General features: G+C 40.2%; 1 protein-coding gene across 7 annotated transcripts in view; it reads right to left on the reverse strand.

The window, feature by feature from the left end:
- Positions 1–18,653, reverse strand: part of BBX (BBX high mobility group box domain containing) — a 274,540-nt gene that overhangs the window by 100,051 nt on the left and 155,836 nt on the right. The window lies entirely within an intron of this gene.

Raw genomic sequence — 18,653 nt, forward strand, 5'->3', positions numbered from 1 at the left:
GAAATCAAAGTAAATTTGATTAAAATTTGTTTATTTAGCTTCCTTAGCTTTAATTGGATTACAGTTTTAATGACTAAAGTATCTACCAGCTCAGGCATTTACTGGATTCAGTACGAATTCTAAGTACATAATCAAACATTCATTTCACTTGGCTAAATGGAGCTAATAAAATTTGCCTTTTATGAAATCTACTTCCTTCCACTCCATAACTTCAGAACTCAAAACCCAAATAAAGCAGCAGGAGGATTACAAGTTACTGTCACCTGTTCACACTGACTCGGGGTAGGGTTGCTCAAAGTGGTGCATCAGAAGAACGCGAAGAGACGGTACCCAGAGAGGAGGTACTCCCAGAGGTGCCCTCCATACATTCTCCAATGGCTCCTCTTTTGTTACAGTAATTTACGTGAATTTCGCATTCTACACTATGATAAATCTGAGCTTGGAGCATTATTAAATAAAATGAATACTTTGTAAGAGTCCAATGTTTTGGATTTTTAAAAAACCATTTCACAAGATGACACACGATTTTTAAAAACCAGGAGCCTGCAGCCTCCAAGGACCCAGCGCATGAGGTCACGTAGGTCACCTAGCAAGATGAGCATCCTCTGCACCCATCCGTGATACAACAAATCGCAGGCATTCCTGCACCTCTCCATCCCATGGGCACCAGAATCTGGTAACACAGTTTTGCTGCCAGGCTTTTTGCTGTTGCTCTTCCCATGAGAGGTGGCTGGCTCAAAGAGCTAAGCAGTCGCCAGCCTATGGACGTGAGAAAATCTTCAGAAGCCCCAAATTCTATGTCACTTTTAGGTGACTTTAAAAACAAAACGAAACAAAACAAAAAAAGCTTTTTCTCAATGATAAAAACAATACACATTCATAGTTTATAAAGGTGAACATAGCACAAATTAAGGTTCGTATTCTCCATCATACTAGCCCCACAGCCTAGAGGTAAACTACACGTCAGTTTCGTATATGCATTCCCTCAGGTTTTTTCCTAGCTTAATAGTTCTCATTCATTCATTTTAAGTAATAATGTACAAATCATTGTTTATACATACTCATGCCATTCAAATAATGTTATAGATTTACTGAATGGCTCATACGGACAGTTATAAAGACAAACACAGTTGCTGAAATCACACAAGAGTAGACTTTTGGGTCAGTGTAATTGTGCATTGCTCCAAATGCTTGCAAAGTAGTATCAATAAATTTGTTATGTCATGTTGCTAAAACTAGGATTTCATAAAGTTTCTAGATTCATCCAGTTCAGAAGACTTTAAAACAGTAAAGCATAGGCAAATTTATCCTCTGTCCTTCACTGTTTATGGATTTAGGGTCATGCTTAGGTCTTCCTCATTTCTAAATTTTAAAAAATCTCAAACAACTCCTTCCAGAACCTGCATGACTTCATTATAAAAAATAATTTTAATATTTGATCAATCTGTAACTCAGGAGATAGGGATTCTGATAACGGAGATAAGGGTCTGCCTTATACATTTTCCCCCAAATAACTAGCCAAATTCTGCCAGTGTTATTTATTAAATAATCCAGCTTTCTCCCACTCCTTTGAAATGACACTTTTATCCTACATTAAATTACTAGATCTGTATACATCTATTTCTGAATTCTCTTCTGTTAATAATCATGCCCTTCTAACCTGTTTGCCTTTCCTTTGACTAATTTTAAAATATCCTTAGGGACTGTAAAACTGTGTCTTTTTTTATATACAAATATACCAGTAAACATAGCCATTTAGAAATTTTAACTTGCATAAATCATGCTCATCTAAATCAATCCACCTTGACTGTTGCCATTTTGTAATAACCATGGTATATTCCAAAATAAAAATGTATAATGCAATATACTCAATCATTTCATTATTGATAAACATCCAGATTATGTCTTGTGCTGAGTAAAATCTTCATTTTAATAAGAAAATTTTTAAGTCTTCATTTTGATAAAAATCCTCATCAATTTATCAAATGCTATGTCCAGTCAAAGGAAGGAGGAAGAGCAAAGAAAAACATGTTCCTATGGTCTTTTTAGCAAGAAACTTCTGAGTATCTGAAATAAGTGTATGCTGCCTTAAAAGTATAATAAGTTACTGAAAACTCTATAGGGAATTAGTTATCCGGTATGCTCTTAATAAAGGAACAAAGATTTCTTGTGAACTGATAGATCATTTAACAGTTTTCATTCTATCTACAAATAAAACTTGGCACAGGCAACCCAATTTCCAAAAATACCAATGCTATATAGATAGAAGAGAAAATGGTTATTTTTGTGGCTTATAAATCACTTCAGAATGAGTTGCAAGAGTGGCAATTAAACCCATATGGGGGTCCCAATATTTTATGAGATAAAACATTTTTTATGGCCTTTTCTTTTCCATTAAAAAAAGTTCCTTTGACATTTCTTATTAAGGCTGGTTGAGTGCTTATGAACTCCTTTAATTTCTGGCTGGGAAACTTTACCTTTCCTTCAATTCTGAATAATCTTGCTAGGTAGGTCATTCTTCATTGTAGTTTCTTCCTTTCAACCCTTTGAATCTATCATGTCACTCCCTTTCTGGCCTGCAAATTATTCTACTGAAAAATCAGCTGATGGTCTTACAGGAGCACCCTCCTATGTAACTAGCTGCTTTTCTTTTGCTGCTTTTAAGATTCTCTTTATCTTTGATTTCTGACATTTTAATTATGATGTGTCTTGCTATGGACCTCTTTGATTGCATCTGGTGGGGGCTTTCTATGATTCCTAGACAGAAGTGTCTGTTTCCTTCTCCAGGCTGGTGAGGTTTTCAGCTCTTATTTCTGCCTCTTTCTCTCTTTTCCTCTGGGACCCCTATAATGGGAATGTTAGTATACCTGATATTGTTCCAAAGGTCCCTTAAACCACCCTCATTTAAAACTTTTTTTTTTTTGGGATGCCTGGGTGGCTCAGTTGGTTAAGCAGCTGCCTTCGGCTCAGGTCATGATCCCAGCGTCCTGGGATCAAGTCCCACATCGGGCTCCTTGCTCAGCGGGGAGCCTGCTTCTCCCTCTGCCTCTGCCTGCCACTCTGTCTGCGTGTGCTCGGTCTCTCCCCCTCTCTCTCTGATAAATTTAAAAAAAAAAAAAAAAAATCTTAAAAAAAAGGAAAAAAAAACTTTTTTTTTCTTTTTGCTGTTCAGCTGGCGTGATTTCAACTAACCTGTCTTTCAGATCACTGATCTGTTCTTCTGCATCATCTAATCTGCTATTGATTCCCTCCAGTGTATTTTTCAATCCAGTTACTATATTCAGCTCTGATTGGTTCGTTTTTATATATTTTTTCTCTTTGTTGAAGTTTTTACTGGGTTCAATCATTTTTCTCCTAAGTCTGTTGAACATATTTATGACCATTATTAAGAACTATTATTTACCAGGCACACTGCTTATCTCTGTTTCATTTAGTTCTCTTTCTGAGGTTCTGTCTTTCATTTGGAGCATATACCTTTGCTTGACTTTCTGTGTTTGTTTGTATGTATTATCCATAGGCCACTTCAGTCCCCTGGTCTTAAAGGAGTGACCTTATACTGAAAGTTTCCTGTGAGACCCAGAAGCGCGATACCCCCTGGTCACCAGGCCCAAGTATTCCAGGGGTGTTCTCTGAGTGGGCTAGGCTGTGATAGCTGTCAGAAGGGGCTGGTCCCCAGCCTGGCTGGCTGCAATGCCCTGCTATGACTACTATGATCACACTAGTGGGTCGGCCCTGACCCCAGTACAGATGACTGACAAGCCTGACCACAGCTATGCCAGTGGGTAGGGCTAGCACCTGCTGTGGCTGGCTGTGAGACCTGGCCACAACTGCTGCAGCATGCTGGTTTGGGGGGAATGCCTGTCTCCCTGAGTGGCAGCTGCTTGGTGGGGGTTTTGATCCATGTTGAGGCTGTATGTTGGGTACAGCAGGGCAGGGGATGGGACAAAGACAGAGGTCTCTGCCAAGGCCTTTTGCTGAATGCAGTGAGGTAGGATCCACTGGACGGAGATACCAGTCCTGGACAAGGTTTCTTGCTGGGACAGGAGCTGCCTGTGGGGGGCAGAATGGGTGCCACTTTGCAGGACTGCCAGTCCCAGCCAAGGCTGCTCATCAGGACAGGAGCTGCTTTGGAAGGATGCCTGCTAGAGTGAATCTGCAGAGGAATGTGGGATGGGGGTTGGGGGTTGAATAATGCTTGCCAAGGTAGATGGAGAATATTAGAAATGGCTGCACAAGAGACAGACCTGCTAGGTAGAAAGGAAGAAAAATGGGGCCCACCAAGGCTTCCATTCCCAGAGAAATTTCCTCCAATCCTTGTCGCTTTGGCATACACTCTAAAAGTAGTCAACAAATCTATCCTTCATGGATGGCCCTGGTATTTTCCAAACCCTTGTCTCCCTCTGGGTCTTGGAGCAAGTGAGTTTGTGCATGAGCTCTTAACAGCAGAGTCCAAGTTTTCTATAGCCCTCCACTTACCTACTGTTAAGCCCTGCTGACTTTTAAAGCCAGATGTTAGAGCTTGTCCTCCCAGGGCAGGTTCCCAAGATGGGCGGTTGCCCAGTGTAGGGCTGGACCTCTCTGCTCCTCAGGAAGAATCTCTGTGTTGGGAATATCCCTACTGTGTCTCTACCCTGCCTATCCTTCTCAGAGTGGATTTTTTCTTCTTAGAATAGCAGAGCTGTTCTGCTAGTCTTCAGGAAAAGTCTTCAGAGAGAGTCATTCCATATACAGTTGTAGTATGGGTGTGTCCATGGGAGGAGGTCAGCTCAGAATCCACCTACTCCAACCTTGTGATCCTATCTTGGTTTAGGTTACATGTTTTTAAAATATTAAAAGAAACCAACTGAAAACTATAAGCCAAGCAGCTATACCAACTGGAGAGGTCAAAGTGATTGCCAGTGCCTGGAGAAAAATATATCTTTTAGTCTCAAGGATTCTAACTATGCTATTTAATTCTGTATGAATGTGTTTAAGTATATGTGCCTTTATGTGTGTGTGTAAAATTTTAATATTCAAAGAGAAAACAGAATATCAAGAATAAAATTAATGAATGGTGTATATATATGTGGCTTTGGGGTTCAGAATAATTACATTCAACATATGATTTCCTTCCCATGTAGGTGACATGTAGCCACTACAAATACTGTGTGTCTTAAGTGACAACCCCCCAAACTAATCTCTCCCTCCCAGAAATCCACTAGACTTGCTAATGACACCACATTTTCCCTTGAATTACAATTATTTGGGTATATCCTACCTCCATCACTAGGCCTTTTTTATTTCCCCTTTATAATCCCTCATTATTTACCTTTATATGAAACATCCTGGCTCACCAGAACATCAAGATCAGTTAGTCGTGAGGGATGCTACAAGCAATCATATGAACTCTTGCACTAAATAATAGTGATGTTTTTAAACACTCGAACGGCTTCAAAATGAATCCCCATCTCTCTCATTCCCCTGAATTTAGACATTCTTTCCTGAGTAGGAAACAAAGGTGGGGAGTGGTTTGAACTACATGTAACTATGACACACAGGCCAAGGTGGCATGTGATGCGTGAGAACCACTGGGCCCCCTGAGCTGTGAAAGAAATAAGACCAACAGCCCCACGGCTGCACCTAGAACAAAGTAAAAGTGAAAGAAATCTTTTTAGCATAAACTAAAGATGAAAAAGTGCACAAGTGAATTGGACATAATGTACTTCGGAGAGGAAAAGTATAACCGATGTGGAGAGGAAAAGTATAACCGATGTATCGAGCATGAAATACCTCAAACTATAAACTAGATACTTTAATAATTTATAGTTACCTAATTACTTTTTAATTCCTTACAGGTCAGTTTTCACACTGTTGAGAGAAAGTAAGAGCTGGGGGGAAATGGTCCTCCTGATTATCACTCAGAAGTAATTAGAAACTAAGAAAGAAGAATGAAAGAAAAGAAAATGAAGAGCAAAGAAGGCAGAATTTTTGAGACTTAAACCCATCACTCCTCTTATTTCAACAATAAGGAGGAGGGTAGATGGCTTATTTTTGATAGTCACAGGGGCTTACATTTTTTATTATTTTGCTCCTAAAAGCCCCACATATTATATAGTTTGGCTTCTCGTCCTTGACCAAGGTTAAATTAAGCTAATAATATATATGCAATAAATGAAGAACAGGCTGACGTATTCAAAAGGGGTCATCCATTCTGCACTGCAACTCCAGAATCCCTGAAATCAGGTTATTTACCTATCAGAGGACTCTGTCTGAAAGACTCAATATCTTCAAGTTATGCTGCTAACATTATCAAGTGATAGAAGCTAAAGGTCCCTATCCAAAATACTTAATATTTATTTATCTTGTAACAACAAACCAATCCATGTGGGTCTTTCCTCTGCCAATTATCTAATTAGATAATCATTGTTCTGAACTAAATACACGTCAACTTGGTGATAAATTAGAAAAAAATTTCATGTAACTGTATTCTTCGAAAGCAAGCCCATTCATGAAGACTTTTTGAGGTCAAACATCATGAGAAGTTTAAAGAAAAAAAATACCACAGAAGAAACAGTACAAACCAAACACCACATTTAACAAAAGAAAATTATGGAACATGGCAGACCTCATTTAGAATCCCGCGTTTACTGTTAACTACTTGTTGTGAAGTTATTAATCTTGATGGTATTTCCTCCTATGTTAAAACAGTAACAGCTCTACTGTGATAACACTCTATATACATTAATACCCAGCACAGAACCTGGTGCCCAGAAAGTTCTCGTTCTGTGTTAGTAAATCCTTCCTCTTCCCACAAGCTTTTTAGAGGGAGTATGGGATTTTAACTGGCAGCATCCGCTTGCTGAAATTCAGCTGAAGATGCTGTTCAAAAGAGAACACATGTCTCCCCATTTAACCATGGTCCATGTGCTTCCCAGATGATAGAATTCCCCAGGCTCAGAAACTGAAAAAGAAAGATAGAAAGTTTCCTTTCCTTTGTCTGAGTGATATACAGTCAGAAACAGTTCTTCAGCACCGTCATAAATTTTGTGAGTAAGATCCTCTCAGTCTTTCTATCATCTTGTCTTACAACGTTGGCAGTCAGTACACTTCAGCCTTTAAAACACTGTATGAATTTAATGCTGCCACAGGGGTATTTTAAGCTGTTTCCTAAATGTCCAATAAAATCCCATCCAAATCATATTAAGGAAAACTCAGACCCAGTGAGACAGGGGAAGGTAAGAGAGGCCCATGAAATCCACTGTTAGACACCACACATTTGAACCACAAGTAAGGCCTCTCCTGGGTCCCATTAAGACTGCAACACTTCATTTTCTCAAGTCTGCAGAGAAGAGGAAAAACCACCCCCAAGAAACAGTGACAAAGAGGTAGCTCTAGAGTTCGACACGAATTAGACTGACCTGCTTAAAATCTTCCTGCCAGGGAGTCCTGCTGCTTTAAAGACACACCTTGCTTCTATCTTTCCGCGGGGGTCCTGCTGACAGAGCAGCTGGCCAACACCCTGGCTTTGAAGCCTGGCTAACCCTAACATTCTCCCATTTTCAATCAAAGTTCTTCTCATCCTGCAAGGCCCAGGTCACATACTCCTTCCTCTCTACAGCTTTCTATAAAACCTAAATAAAAATTCATCACCTTGTGCTCTTTGACCATACTTGATCGTATTAGGTCAAACACTACCAGTGTTTTACAGTTAGTTTTATCTATGCCAAGCTCCCCCAAACTGCGAACTTCTGGAAGGGAGATGCCATGGTTTCTTCCTTTTCTGTCCCAGGGTGCAGCAGTGAGCCTGGGACACAGCCCATCACTTCCTCACCTAACACTTTACCACACGAAACAGCTTCCTGGAATGATGGGTTCCTATGGATGATCTTTAAAACAATACTAATACGCAGCTAATGTTTATTAAATAGTATTTGCTATGCCTTGATATTCATCATCTGATCGGATCCTCACCAGAACCCTCTGAGGCAGGTACTACTATGAATCCCAGTTGAAGAAGCTGAGGGTTAAGTAGCTTGCCTAGGATCACATGGTGAGCACCTGAGTAGCTCACAGTAGAATGGGGAGGCCTAACTCAAGAGCTCAAACACTTAAGGAGGAAAGGGGGCTCTAAGGTAAAGCCTTTTTGGGCGTGCCCATTAGCCATGGGCTAATGTTCTATGGGCCATGGATATACCAAAAGGGCTGGAAAGTGAACACTATCAGGTTCACAGTAGAAAAGCAAAGGGCATGCATATGCTGATGACTCCGGTAACGAATTAGATTAACTCTAAAATTTTTTGAAGATAAAAGCCTTACATGTGCTAATCTTTATTATTTATTGTAATTCTAATGACAATTCTAAACTATAGACAGATTAAATGAAAAACATCTCACTCAATAAAGTAATGCTCTCCCTTTTAGAAGCAATTCAGTCACTATTCATGCAAAGAGTGTCTTTAAATGTGCTCTTTATTGAAAAGCAGTAGCTCTTCAGCTTGAAACTTTAACTCTGTCAAGATGTTATCTATACGCTCTTCATGAATACTAATAAGGCAACCACTATTCAAAGAAGGGCTTAGCTGTACTGGTAGTGATGGTCCCTGTGCCCTTACTTCATGAAGGCATATGTATTTTAAGATCTCTAATACTTATGCTCCCTGACATTTAGTCTTAGGAGACCTTAATTTAACATGGTTCTCAGAATGCATGCTGCTCTAAGCTACAGAGAGAGACAATAGCTATCTTGAAAGAGATGAAGCACCAAGATGGGTGGCTTAGGAAGAAAAAACTGTTTACATACAGAATTCGGTAACAGGCTGACAAGTTCTCCCCTATATCCTTCAAACAGCCCACCTCTCTGTTTTCCTGTAATTTTATGCTGATGTTTCAGTTTATTTAGAAAGTCACCAAATTCCTATTTTTCAACAGACCTAGCACGATGCATTCACCTTCTTTTAGTTTCTAAATTGATCATTTTTTACTATGTACTTATTACATAGTTAGGACATAATTATCCCATTGACAAAAACCTAAAGTGCAAGAGGACAAGCTCATGGGAGTCTCTCCCCACTGATTCTCAGAGCAGCCGAACACGTATTTACCGACCACCTGGTGAGCTATACGTTTTAAGTTAAGTGTTCAGCCCTACTTCCCGTTCAGCTCACCACCCACCTCTGCTCTCTGGCTAGCAGGCATCTGTCCTGCTCAGCACATCTGCCCTGTGCTTCTGTTCTCCCAGGCCTGCACCTGTACTCTATACTGCACCCCCTTCTCCACAAGTCTCTCTGAATTCCCATTCCTGAAAACCTTTCTTTACTTCATCCAGCTCGTCTCTTTCCTTCTGAAGCACCTTTTTGATCACCCACACTTAATGGTTGTGCCATATTTTTTGACACTCGACTGGATAACAATTAACATTTCTCTGTACAATATACATATAATGATTTCATGTGAATTCCTCCCACAAAGACCCTTAAGCGTAATGAACATGCCAGATGCTTTTTTCCAGATCCATCACAGCAAATGTCCCCATGCTAGATGGGAATAGATGCTCAGAGAATATGTAAAAAAGCAAACACAGAAACAATACTTTCATGTTTCCTAACTACGCTGTCTTTATGTTGTTTTGCTAAAAGGCAGAAGAGATATAAGACTGGAAAAGGAAATAGAGAAGGAAAAATAAGAACCTAGGAAAGGCTGTTCAAGGACAGAAACAGGTAAATTGACAAGGAGATGTAATAAATACAATGAAATCGAAGTCACCACCAAACAGCCATTCATACTGGTCTGAACACATGTTCTAGGAGCTTTATTTCCATCATTGGTTAGTTGTCAATGACTCTCATTACTCTCTCAAAACAGCAGGTCCTAGTACCTTCAGCCCACCAGCTCTCCTTCCTTTCATAATCCATCTGCTAATAAACCTCAACTCTGAACTTGTCCAGCCACATCTATTCTCTACATCTGCCCCAGAGTGCTGGCTGCTCCCCGGGTCTGATGCTACCACACAGTTTCCAATCCCAGGTGGACCTGCAGGCTCATCAGCAACCCTTTCTCACTTGTTTTATCCAGTCTTACCCAACCTACAACTCCCATTACAAATTCAGGTTCTCCTCAACCCCTACTGATGATGAATGAAGATAAGAGTAATAATGAGATAGGGCTGCCTGGGTGGCTCAGTGGGTTAAGCCTCTGCCTTCAGCTCGGGTCATGATCTCAGGGTCCTGGGATGGAGGCCCACATCGGGCTCTCTGCTCAGCGGGGAGCCTGCTTCCCTCCCTCTCTCTGCCTGCCTCTCTGCCTACTTGTGATCTCTCTCTCCGTCAAATAAATAAAATCATTAAAAGGGGCACCTGGGTGGCTCAGTGGGTTAAAGCCTCTGCTTTCGGCTCGGATCGTGATCCCAGGGTCCTGGGATCAAGCCCCGCATTGGGCTCTCTGCTCAGCAGGGAGCCTGCTTTCCTTCCTCTCTCTCTGCCTGCCTCTCTGCCTACTTGTGATCTCTGTCAAATAAATTAAAAAATAAAATAAAATAATTTAAAAAAAAGAGTAATGATGAGATATATATGCATTGTGTAAAATGCTTCCATAGATATAATGCTTCTGTAAACACTGCTTTCTTTGGGCCAGAAACTAAGACCTTCATACTTACTGTCTTAATTCACAACGAATCTAAAACGTAGGTACTATTATTATCTCCTCTTCACACATGAGAAAACTGAAGCACATATAACATACAGTTTGCCTCTTCAAGTTTACAAATTAACAAAGGTTTTTTAATCCCACACATTTGTTACATGGGTAGGACATAGTTACCACACTGGCAAAAAGCTGAATCACAAGAGGACAAACGAAGAGTCTCCTCCTTTACTGTCAATGCAGTGGAACACATATTTACTGGTCACCTAATGAGCTATGCATTATCTTTATAAATTATATGATGTCCAAGATCACACTGCTAGCACCCAACCGGTAGAGCCAGTATCTGAACTCGGGAGGTCTGGCTTCAGAGTCTTATTCCTGACCATTATACAATATTGCCTTCTAAGAATGTTTACTACCTGCTAAACACGTTACATGAATTAACTTCTTTAATCCTTGATAAAACATGAAGCAATTAAGAATGACAAACCTTCAGCAACATGCCTGAGCCACTGCTGGGATTGGAGGGGGAACCTGGATTCAAACCTGGGACTTCGGCCCCCAAGAACTTTCTATCACTTCTCCATACTGTCCTTCCCACTATAATTCTATCCATTCTAAGAAAATGACTCTGCCTACTGGTTAACAGGAGGGTCTTCTTCCTTTGTGTAAATTCTCCCAAAGCTCCATACTCTCCCAATTGTCTACCAATGACAAAAGTTGTTTCTTTCTTCTTCTATCTTCTCTCCAAGGCAGAGATTCAAGGTCAACTCCTTTCACTCTCATTATGTACTTTTTAATCTCCTATCCCACTGTGACCTTGGGCTACCCATGTCTTCAGTTTCTTTCTTTGATGAACTACTGATAAGCTGTTCCTTCTAGTTAATACCTTCTCCTTCAGTCTATATACCATCTCAAGGCTAAAGCCCTCTTAGAATCCCCCTCCCTCCCTTTAGGTAGTCCTCTTTCATTTGGTACAAACTGGCCTCCAGCCACCAAACCAGAAGACTGTCTAACCCTGCGCAATGCCCCTAGCAGCCAAGATCTGGCCTGCCTGTACTAACATGGACTCTACATTGCACTTTACTTCTGACTGGGTTTCTAATTTTCTTGGTTCCAAACCCCAGAATTAATTTGTGAGAAAGCTCTCCAACTCATTTCAACTATGCCACAGGCTCTGCCTTCTCAACCTCACTCTTATTCATACTCATATCTTTGATTTTGAGCCTGGCACACAGAACTGGACATTCCTTCCCCTTCACACAAATTCCCAGAAAACGTACACATATCTCTTTTTCTTTACCATAAGTACAAATCTTTGCAATGGCTTCTTGCCCAGGTATCTCACCTCTCACCCAGTTCTGCTCCTTCTGCCTCGTATATGCGGTGCACACCTCTCCATCCCCACCACACTGATTCAGCAGTCCTGTCTTCTTGACTATAGTTACGCTGACCTCCACTGTCAACACCACAAAGGTCTGCTCAGGTTCCCTTCCTGCATGAATCTCTTTAAACAGTCCCTTAATGTCGTCAGGAAAAGTCCAATCTTCTTCCTTCATTTAACACACAAGACTCTTGGGGCACCTGGGTGGCTCAGTGGGTTAAAGCCTCTGCCTTCCGCTTAGGTCATGATCCCAGGGTCCTGCTCAGCAGGGAGCCTGCTTCCCTTCCTCTCTCTCTCTGCCTGCCTCTCTGCCTACTGGTGATCTCTGTCAAATAAATAAATAAAATCTTTGAAGGAAAAAAAAAAAAACCACAAGACTATTCCGTCTTGGTCTCTGCTTGCTTTTATGGCTTGGGTGTCCTTGCTCTGTTATCACCTTAAAAGTTCTGCCCACAAGGAGCCACATGTCATCACCTAGAATTTACCATGGACTTTCACCTCTCAGCATATGCTCTACTGTCTCCTCAAGGAGGGCCTCAATCCTGCTCCAGAGCTTAGCTTGGATCTCACCTCAGGCTTTTATAGGTCCTTTCTAGTCTGAGAGAGGTGCTCCCTAGGGGTCCCTACTGCACTCTGTACTTGATAAACCACAAGGAAGTGGCCCGACTCTAACAGAAAACAAAGGCGGCATAAAGTTCATCATGGCATCTCAGGACCTGACACTGAGCCGGGCACGTTCTGAGCAAATACTTGCTCAATGAGTGAGCCCCGGTCTATTCCCCGAAGTCTATTCCTACCACTCTGCACCCTCACCTCATGGCCACAGCTTCTTTTCTACATCCTCACTGTGTCCTGTCCCTTCTTCCTGCTCTGCGACCCTTTATCCCAGAAATTCCTAGCACCCACTCAACTAGCCTATGCAAACTGCCAAACGGCAACACCTGGGAATTTCACTTGTTCAGAAACAGTCAAAATGACTCAGTGAATAAACTGTGACCTCGTGAGAGAAATAATTATCCATTCCCTGTTCTCTGGTCTCCATCACCCAATAGTGAGTAATCTCTGGTGCACCAGTTTATATACATCCCCTTAGATTTTAAGAATGATCACATGTATTCTTAAAAAGTAAATGTATTATACTTCATCAAAACGATCCAAGTTCAAGAAATTCATTTTTTTGTTTGTATGACTTAGTTTTTATTTTAAAATAATAAAAGGTCTAGAGGCCTTCCATCATCCTGATCTCTAATTGTAACTCAAAAGAAAAAAAAGGACAAAACCCAGAAACAGTCTTCAGTTAAAAAAAAAAAAAAATCAATAATCTGTGATTATCTCTACTTGAAATCTTTTTCCTAAGGTACTGTTCTTTACTCTGAAAAGATGGCTAATAACTTAACAGTTAAATTTATTTTACTTAATAAAACAAAACCTGTTTTGATGGGTTATTAAAACAAAAATCTTAATTTTTCCCAAAGCAAAAAAGAATCGATATCCTAGTAGTCAGAGTATTTATTGAAATACCTTATCTCAGCTTCTGCAATGTCTACCTGCTTTACACTTTGACACACTAGAACTAAGTTAACTCATTATTTTCTAGGCTACACATTACAAGCATGTAGGATGTTGCTTATCTTTAAATTCCCAAATACTCAGAATAGTGCCTTGAATATAACACATATTTAATAAACTACTTAAAATGAGTGAATTTAATGATGTTGTACCAAACTGCACATTTGCTGAGAAGTTAATGAGAATGCATACGAAGCTTTGATACATTTGTATTTTCTGCTTAGAGTTAAAAAGAAAACCGTATGTTACATACTTGCTTCACCAGTAGGTGAAATTTCTTCTTAAATACATTCCGATTTTCTGACTTAATATATATGACACAAAATTCTTATTTGCTAATTCAAAGTCCTAACAGTGTCCTGTTCAGAACATTTACCAGTCCCTTTCTATTCCTCTCAGGTGGTATATTCCTTTAAAGTGTTTGGGCTGAATGTACTCTAACCTCAGTGACAAGTACAGAAACTTGTTTTTATTTTTAAAATGTATTAAGTTTATGGCACTTGTTTTTAAAAGTTCTTCATACCATAAAATTAATACACACACAGAAAGTTCCTATTTGATTATCATTTTTCCCCCTTTTTAAAAACCAAAGTAAGAATATAAATAGCTAGAAATTTTGGTATCAATTTTCGTATGAGACAGTTTTTGTAACCTCCTTCCTTCTGTTTTTCTCTCTTTCACAGTGTGAGAATGGGATTACTGACAAGATACACATTTACTGAGTCATCTTCGAGGGTTTTTTTTTTACTGCCCAATTTATGTAAATCTCCCTCTGCTGGTCAAATTTTTATCTTCTAGCATCCTATTTAAATACAAATCTTATGCTTTATAGTGTAAATAAAAGTTCCTCTATAAATAATAAAAAACTATATAAACCTGGAAAATGATTTTTAAATCTCTTCTGTATCATTAAGCTATGGTGTTAGCTGATTTTAGAAGTGATCATCCAAATATTGAGTTAACCCAACAATTCTTTAATTTGGTATCTTTTTTCCCCTGAGCAAGATTCTTAATTCTACTAAGATCATTTCTCATTCATTCAGTTCCTTTCTTTTTTGTTTTTTAATTTAGTTTTGTTTGTTTGTTTATTTAAAGTAAACTCTACCTCCAGTGTGGGTCTTGAACTCACTACCCCAAGACTAGTCATATGCTCCACTGACTGAGCTAGCCAGGGGCTATCATGCCCACACTTTTTATTTTTATTTTTGTTTCAGAGATGGCAATTATTTTACTGACACACCTAACACATTCTGTTTTGATTTTTTTTTTTAAGATTTTATTTATTTATTTGACAGACAGAGATCACAAGCAGGCAGAGAGGCAGGCAGAAAGGGTGGGGGGAGGGAGCAGGCTCCCTGCCAAGTGATCCCCGGGATCACTAACCGAGCTGAAGGCAGAGGCTTAACCCACTGAGCCAACCAGGCGCCCCTGTTTTGATTTTTATAATAAAGGACTTTCAAACATGGACTTTGAGTACACTTCATTAATAAATTCTGAACATTCTCCAGTAATTAAAACTGGTAGTTACTAAAACCTCCTGGGCTAATAACTTAAATGCTACCTCCTGTTTTGTATCACTTTGTAACTCACAAAGCCTTTACTGTACACATTAATTTATTTAATATGCTGTAATACTAAGAAATGAGTATAATTATGCCCATTTTATAGCTTAAATGAGAGAAGCCTCAGAGATATTTACACAGTCTTCTCAGTGCCATTAAGGGGTAAACCAAGGATAAGCCTAAAGGTTCTGAACTTTAATCCCCAAATACAGGTGTTTTTCCCCCATCTAACTGTATTGCAGATTTTAGTGTTTCGTGTTTTTTTTTTTTTTAAGATTTTTTAATTTATTTATTTGACAGAGAGAGAGACAGCAAGAGAGGGAACACGAGCAAGGGGAGAGGGAGAGGGAGAAGCAGGCTCTCAGCCTCTCAGGGAACCTGACGTGGGGCTCAATCCCAGAATGCTGGGATCATGACCTGAGCTGAAGGCAGACGCCTAACAACTGAGCCAGCCACCTAGGCACCCCCGATTTTAGTTTTTCATCAATACATTTATATGGAAGGAAAGGTAATTCCACTTACAAGTCTTTTTAGCATTCAATTAGCTTCTCAATATTTATTTTAGCTAGAGAATTTTCAAATTTCCATTCATATTTCAAAACAGTCCTTCAAATGGATTTAGCCAACTAAAGACACTATGGGAAGGGGAGAATCAGGGAACAAGAAAGCAAGTGTACCTGTGACTCAGTATACTTTTCTTCACTTTACATTTTGTAAATATTGATGTTACAGCTCCTAAAGTGCTCTCAGAAGTCGTTAAGACTGACAGCCCTTGAATGCTGTGTCTTTCAAAACAAATATGCTTATTGATGGAGAGCACATGCATCTCCATCAAATTATTCTGAAAGACAGGGTGGAACAAACAACATGATTTCTCAACTAACCAGCACTGAACAGAATAGGCAGGGTATAGTTTCATGGACATTAGGAAAGCTTGTTATTTCCATAAGGAACTCATGTGAGGGAAGGGCACTACAAATCGACCATATAATCCCAGAGCAGCACACAACTTGCCACGTTTGTTGTACAGATTTTTAAGCACAAGCAGTAATTTGGAACATACTTACAACAAAAAAAAGTCCTCTGGATTTTTAAAAACAAGTAATAATATTCCATTTGAGAATAAAAGTTTGGGCAAGAATCAACTGGAATAAATAAAATATGCTTTAACCCTGGTTTTAGGAAAGAGATAAAAGCCCTCATTGTCTGATGCGCATTAAAAATCACAATCTAAGAGGCGCCTGGGTGGCTCAGCCATTAAGCATCGTTCTTCGGCCCAGGTCATGATCCCAGGGTCCTGGGATCAAGCCCCACATTGGGCTCCCTGCTCAGCGGGAAGCCTGCTTCTCCCTCTCCCTCTGCAGCTCCCTCTGCTTGTGTTCCCTCTCTCCAGATGTCTGTCAAATAAATAAATAAAATCTTTGAAAAATAAAAATAAATAAAAATCACAATCTAACAGCAAATGTCAGACTACTATTTATATCCCATTATAAGCATTTCTCAAACTGGAAGGTAAGGCTCATTGAGGAGTCAAAAAAATTCTGTTTGCTGAGCTGTCCCAGCTGTCAAGATTTGACAACCAGCAAATTGGTACTTGAGAGGTGGGCAGATTCCTCCTACAGCTCTTATATGGCTAGTCCCTCCTGATCCCAAGTCAACCTTTTAAGGACCTACTAATGGACTAGTATAAAGAGAGAGGACACTTATTATGAAAGATGAGTTTGGACAATAAAGGACTTAGTGGTGAGATAAGATCTCTATTATAATGAAACAATTTGGGAACTAGACAGCATGTAATAGAGTGCGACAAATGTGGTCCAAACCATTAGCGAATAGACAGTATATAATAATAAGACATTCTCAGCACCCGGATTCTCAACAATTACAAAAGCCACTGGATAATTCAAGCAATTCTCTTATTTCACTTTGATGACCCCAATTTGTCTCACTGTTCACTTTAAACTAATGGCTGGACACAGCCGCAGTGAACTCCAGGTTCTGGGAGCCTCCTGTCACTGCGCACTTGGTCAGCTCTGACCTGGCCTCTCTTACTCTGGGCATCAGCAAAAATGGCCTGTTGAAGCCTCCTGAATAGAACTAGTCAGATCCTTGCAATGCTGTTATTTAAGACTAGGGTAGGGTCTCCACTGTCTAAAGGATGACACAGATGGAAGAAGTCAGGTAGCTGGCTGTTCCTGAAACCTCAGGCTTGACTTCAGAAGAACTGGTGAGACTCTATGAGAAAGTGATGCCTATGGGAGAAGAGAAGTGGAATTGGCACTGGTATTGATAAAGAAACTAATCAAGGATAATCTGAGACACGTGGGGTGTAAAATGTTCAGGCTTCTCAGACTGGCTTTTTTTTTTTTTTTTCCCCTTGCTTGTAGAGTTTTCTCATGGAGAAAAGGAAGGAACTCTGAGACCAATAATAATAACAGATTGGGAGTCAAGAGGCCCAATCATCTAGTCCTGGTTTTCACCTTGCAAAAAGAGAACCATCTCCCACCAGGCCTGTTTAAGGACAAAATTAGCAACTGATGAAGTAGAAAAACTGTGGAAAGCCTTTAGCATCAGAAGGTTGGTCTGGGTGACCTTGAAGGCCCAACTCTGCCACCATCTGCTCCAGTTTCACCTTGATATCTCCAGCTGGGAGATATCTCCAGCCTGCATTGCACAGCCCTCTTCCCCTCTCCCGTACATAGGTCTCCACTCCCCCTTCTCGCCTCCTACCAGGAAGATAAAGACATAATCAATCAGCTTTCATAGCTCTCACACAGGCTGTACCCTGGTGACAGTTTCTTACCAGTATGGTGGGTCTTTAAAAACTTGCAACAACTGTGTAGGAGGATTCCCCTTTCTCCACATCCTCGCCAGCATCTGTCATTTCCTGACTTGTTGATTTTAGCCATTCTGACTGGTGTGAGGTGATATCTCATTATGGTTCTGATTTGTATTTCCCTGATGCCGAGTGATATGTAGCACTTTTTCATGTGTCTGTTGGCCATCTGGATGTCTTCTTTGCAGAAATGTCTGTTCATGTCCTCTGCCCACCATAAGTAACTCTTAATCTCACAAAACAAACTGAGGGTTGCTGGGGGGAGGGGGTTTGGGAGAAGGGGGTGGGATTATGGACACTGGGGAGGGTATGTGCTCTGGTGAGTGCTGTTAAGTGTGTAAACCTGGTGATTCACAGACCTGTACCCCTGGGGATAAAAGGTATGTTTATAAAAAATTAAAAATTTAAAAAAAAAAAGAAATTAAACATAGAGCTACCCTAGGATGCTGCAATTGCACTACTGGGTATTTATCCCAAAGATACAGATGTAGTGAAAAGAAGGGCCATGTGTACCTCAATGTTCATAGCAGCAATGTCCACAATTGCCAAACTGTGGAAAGAAAAAAGATGCCCTTCAACAGTTGAATGGATAAAGAAGATGTGGTCCATACATAAAATGAAATATTATGCCTCCATCAGAAAGGATGAATACCCAACTGTTGTATCAACAAGGATGGGACTG

The sequence above is a fragment of the Mustela erminea genome, chromosome 1, assembly GCF_009829155.1.
Source record: "Mustela erminea isolate mMusErm1 chromosome 1, mMusErm1.Pri, whole genome shotgun sequence".
In the NCBI taxonomy this organism is placed as follows: Eukaryota; Metazoa; Chordata; class Mammalia; order Carnivora; family Mustelidae; genus Mustela; species Mustela erminea.